The following is a 6,004-nucleotide window of genomic DNA, read 5'->3' on the forward strand; positions in this document are numbered from 1 at the left end:
TGTCTACGCACTTTTACACCCAAATAGCCGCGCAGTAATGTCAACCTTAAAATATTTATATGCTAAATAATGCCATACATTACTAAAATTTTCCTTCTTTTTTCAATAAAATTACGTTTATTAGCTGGCATTGCTTTAAACTAATTGAATAATTTTGTAAAACCAACTGTTTATGAGATCAACACTCAACATGATGTGTTAAAGTAGGAAATCTAGACTAGGATAAAATTACCACGGTCTGTCGATTGCGGTTAAACATCCGGTGTCCTAAGAATTGGGCTTGTCAACTTGCCATTCTCATACGTGTACTAGTCCTAAGTAAATAATTGTTTTGCAGGAAAAGCGCTAAGAAATTGTTTATTTTTTAGGCCGAAATGTGCCAATAATAAAGATTTCTTATTGAATAGCAGTATCGCAAAACGTTTTAGGTTTGCACAAAGTCATAACAATTTTTTGTCTTAAAATGAGACAATCGTAGTATATTAAACAAAACTTTGTGTTTATTCCGATATGTAGTACAGAAATTTTAAGGTGAAAAGATGATTTCTTTTCAAAATAAAAGTCAAATATCGGGCATTATGTACTATAATATTCGCTTATCACGTTATCACTAGGGCGATTATTTTTTGACCTAAAAAATGAAAAACTGTGACATTACAATTGAAAATTTTAACAAATTTTGACCTAAAAATTTTTTTTTTTTGACAAAGCTTTGACCTATTAAAAACAAGCGTCGTCAACCACACGTTTTGAAAATGTTGTGTAAACAGTTGAAATAGGCCTACAACGTAAAAATAATTTCAAAAAATTAACAAGGATCGAAATAGGAAATGGGATAATTGCAAATCACAAGCGAAAAATACAGCAAATACTGTTCGAAACATTTGTCCAAATCAGAGAGATAAACAAGTATAATGCAAAAACAAAGTTCTAGAAAAGCCTAATGCGATAAACTAGGGCTGTGTGTGGGTGGTTAATACTGCAAGCTCGCGTATACCGCATATTGCTATAATGAAGACTTGATACAGTTAAAATGTCGTTAAATATAACTCAAAACAAAGTTCTCTTGCTAACATTTTAAAAGAACGATAGTTTCCACAAGCTGGCTAGAGTTTTTTTTAATTTTGTAAACGGTCTATGTGCATTTTTTATCGATTTTGACAAATCTTGACCTAACGTGTAATTTAACCAAATTTTGACTTTTTTTGAAAGGTCAAAAAAATATCGCCCTATATTTATCACCTATGTGTGAGGCACAGAAATACGCTTTCCAGTGGTCCCATGGATTGCCGGTGGCCGTCTACACGAATTAGGATACCTAAGTCCGTATCCGGCGTAGAAAATTAAGTCAAGTCCCGAGTCCGGCTTCGAAATCTGTTTAGTAACCCCCGTAATCAAACTAAAGTGTTAGATATCATTCCTCCGTGTGCGAGTCTCAGGGTTTGCATACCGTGCTTATTTGTAAGATTTGTGCTTATTTTCGGTTGTAGTGTCTTATAAAATATTAATGTGCTTATTTTTGAATAGGCTAATATTTTCTTCGTTTAACGACCATCAAGTTAATAAAGCTCAACAAAAGGTATTATGGCCTACCTGGCCCACAAACTTTAATCCTGACAATTATCCGATGGCCAGGTCTTACAATTATCTGGCCTTTTGTGGTGTTCAGATTATTTGTTTTCAAATGCCCCCCGAAAAAAAAAATCCTGGATGCACACCGAGTGATCGGTAGAGTCTTAGCAGGTGGTAACTCTGGCTATTCCACCTTTAAAAATGACAGCGTCTGTGCAAGTGCATGTCGGAAATTAGAACTAGTAGCCCCACTACAGAAAAATAAAAGAGTCCCGAATCCGACTTTGCAGCTGTGATTCCAGGAGTGAAAGCTAAAAAGGCATCACGAAAGTTGTTTGAAATTTTCAGCTTGTTAACACAACACTTTCACAAGAAAAGCAAGGAATTAAAATTTCTCTGACGATAATATACAGGACAGAAAATTAAAAACAAAAAAGCAAAAGAACAAAAACCTCTCGGTACGCGACAAACAATAAAGGAAAGCGGAACAGTGACAAACACAGAAATTGCAGCAGTTAAACACTTTCACAAGAACAGCAGCTTCACACGTTGATTAGACTTATAAGGGGCAGCACTTGACTATACTGTCATTACTTTCAAAAGCAAACGCTTACTAGTTAACACGACAAATTTACATATTCCCCATAGTTTTTTATGGTAATTCAAGTCGGATAGCGGTTAGCGGCTATTTTTCTGTTGATAACAAGAACAAACACTGATGGAAAAGGAGCAGGCAAACGCAGCACGTTACTACAGTATAAGGGTCAGGGTATTTGAATTAGGGTCGGGTTTAGAACAGTGGTTCTTAAACTTAGGTGCGTGGAGCTCTATCGATTCGCGCAGTATCTTTTTTGTATACATTGACTGATAATTAATTCATAAATGCAAAAGAGTTACTTAGCGTACATTAAAAGTTATTTCTAGGCTATGGATTGAATAAGTTGTTATCAAAGCCTTGTGACTTTTTTTAAACACTGATTGGCTGAAATTCTCTGCACATTTGTGAGACATATTCAATAGCTGTACTGTTTTACAGCGAGCAAGGTAAACCAAAAATAAAACAATATATGTAGCATATTAAATCGTCATTTACTTTAAAATAATACAGAAACAAATTGCAGTTTTGTTAACAGTACAATATAATCGACAAAGTGTGGCTTTTTCTCACTAGGCTACTTCGTCTGTTACAGTAACCTAGCAATAACAAACTTAAGGTAATCCGGAACTATAAATCAATGTGGTTTTCAAATAAGATTGTGACGCACAACGGCGTTTGCTACGTCACTAAACATTCTAGAAAGTTCAATAGATACAACGACCGCTGGATGGTAAGCAGGTCAAAAGTAGGCTTTTAAAGTCTTCAAACGAACTTTTTCTGTTTAAAAAGTAGCGGGTACTAATTTAGGTAAAGTCATGTTAACGAAGAAGAAGGTAATTTTTACCTCTGATTGCATTATTCCGCTATATTATGGTGAAATGATTTTAAGCTACGGCAAAGCAAAATAATAAAAAAAGGATTGGTAAAAGTAAAATTGTTGGTAATTTTGCGTGATATATTCAACCATGATTTAAAAAAATTCATAACAAGTAAGAGCCTGGTTGTTAGTGGATTAATTAGGCTGGCAAAGGTTCTCAGGAATCGCCAATGAAAACATCTGAAAAAAGAACTAAGAAGAAACTAGTTACAACCCAAGGCATGACATCCTTGGATAGAAAAAGCGTTCGACGTCGTGTGGGGCGGCAAGATCCTAGGGTTGTGGGTTCGATCCTTCTGCTAGCTGTGGGTTTAGATCACTGAATCATTTCGTTTCACTTGCTCGACGAATTTCTGAGCGCCCGGAATGGATTCCCGTTCGAGGACACCTAGAGCATTGTCCAACTCGTATTGCAGGGACTCCTGACAAAAACACAAGGGGGTTTAGGTAAACTTGACACATCGAAAAATGTTAGGTTAGTTTATAAATCTTTAAAAAGGACAAAACGCCAAAGGTTAATGTAAAAGTTGAACATGAGAAAAAAGCTTAAAACTTTTCAGACGGGCGCAATTCGATTTTTGATGCCAACCACTGGCTTTAAATAGATAACAACCACTAAAAGACTTTAGTGGACAGCCACATCGGATAGCGTTACTGGTATAACATTCTTAAAAAAAGGTAAAAAAATATACCTTCTCAAAAAGATATAAAAAAGTTTCCAAAAAACCTTGTGTTAAAGCAAAATGCTATACACTGAAAAACATATAAAATAACTTTTAAAAAAAGAGGTTTTAACATTTATCATTGCATTGAGTCTAAATTAATCCGAGCATTCCTTAACGAACTAATCGACAAACTTTAAGGGACAACGCAACACACTTAAAAAGACGGGAAATGACCAGTTTGATTGTGGTGAAACAGATTTACCAGCTGGAGTTAAAATAAAGTTTGTTTAACACTGTGTATATGAACCAGCCACTGATTTTTGTGTTTCAGCTGACACCATTGCTAGTCGACAAACTTTAAGCGACAACGCAACACACTAAAAAAGACGGGAAATGACTATTTTGATTGTGGTGAAACAGATTTACCAGCTACAGTTAAAATAAAGTTTGTTTAACACTGTGTATGGACCAGCCAATGATTTTTGTGTTTCAGCTGACACCATTGCATTAAATTAAAACTAACATAATTCTTCAAATGGCCCTGGTATCACATCTTCAGCATATAAAGGCCTATCTACTTTTAAGACTTTTTTCTCTCCTTTTACTTGGTTTTAATTTAACAGCTTTTGTTTTGAGTTTTATAGTTTTTGTTTTACTTGTTTTTTGATACTAATTATGCATGTCCCTGCAATTGAAATGTGCTTAACATTTTCAAGTTTGATCATTCCAATGAGGCGATTTTTAGACACAACAAAACAGTTAAGTCAAAAGTTAACTTTTAGGGCAAAATAGGTCATTACTAAGGCCAAAAAATAACCGCCCTTGTTTTTAGCGTTAAATCGGGCATGGCATATTTTTCGCATCCCATATACTGTGCAAGGTTTTGCAGTTTTGAGCGAAAGTCAATGTTAAAAAACCCAACAGATGTTGTTTACAGTACAAAACGGTGTCGTACATAGATTTCAATCTGTTTTGCCATGGCAACCGGCAAGCGTCATTCTATCAGCCTTTCGGCACGGGACATGTGCGTGCCGTTTGTAGACATTGGCAAATTGCGAGATCAATCTGTTGGCGCCAAAGCGATATTCTGGTTAAATAAAAACGATCTGAAATTCAGTAAACGCGCCTTTCATATTTTAAGGTTTAGCAATAAAAAAAGAATCCTGGCAATTGGGCACGACATAAACGTTACAGGATCAGCTTTAAAATGCTAGGCCTAAATTGGAGTCCAATTTTGGGGTGGAAATACCGAACTTTGAGGGTGGAAATTTGTAAAAGTGTGGTTATTTCCACCTTTTAACTGATGTTGAAAAAATCGAACAACCTCAGTGATAGAATTTACCATGCTCCGTGTTTTGTTCAAGCCCACCAAAGGATGAAAATTAACATGTTTTAATTTTCTTTTCCGTAAAATGCATTTTTTAAGAACAGCATATAAGGTATAAGGTAAATTACCCAAATCCTTCCTTTCTCTTCAAAAACACAAAATGTAATAACAATAAATCAGGTGACGTTGATTGTGCCGTCGCAATGTATACACTTAAACATAATACGTGTTTAAAGTGTACGTTAATTTTACACCGAAATCAAGGGCCTGCTTGCATCATTGATCGTCAGATTCAGTGAGTCTGCGATGGCTTTCGGTGTACTATTTATACGCAAGCCGTAATCGTTGGCCAAAAAGCAGCTTCAGAAGGGCTAGATCACAGTTGTAAACACACATATGTGTGTGCATGCTTCATTGTATTAATTTGGTTGTTACTGCCTTACTATTACTGGACACATTACTTTGTTTGGTACCTTATTAAAACGAATTTTGTCTGGGTACCTATAGGCAAAAAACGTCACTATACGTATAAAGCGACGAATCACCGCCGACGTAAAACACGACTAGCAACAAACCTGTTACAGGATTTGGTGGGTCAAAAGACGTTAGTTCGATACGTAATGCAATTACTATCAACAACAAGCAGACTATACGACGCAACTTCGTATTGTCAAAACGATTTGCGCCTCTCACGCGGTAATTACTAATCGTAGGGAAAACGTGGTGAGCATCAATAATGCATTACTCTTGCGCTTCGATTTTTGAGTCTGCTTCGTAACCCGATCGAAATCACACGCGTGGACAAACGACGGGACGATTGTATTGGTAATTAGAAAAGTCCGTTAATTTCAAATCGGGGAGAATATCCCGCTACCAAGTTATGGTACTGACAAATTTGGCCTAATACCTTGATTGCCTAAAGTTTCGGATATCGGTATCGGAATATAATAGAAGTTTCGTTAACC

The sequence above is a fragment of the Ascidiella aspersa genome, chromosome 3, assembly GCF_963924565.1.
Source record: "Ascidiella aspersa chromosome 3, kaAscAspe10.2, whole genome shotgun sequence".
Lineage (NCBI taxonomy): Eukaryota > Metazoa > Chordata > Ascidiacea > Phlebobranchia > Ascidiidae > Ascidiella > Ascidiella aspersa.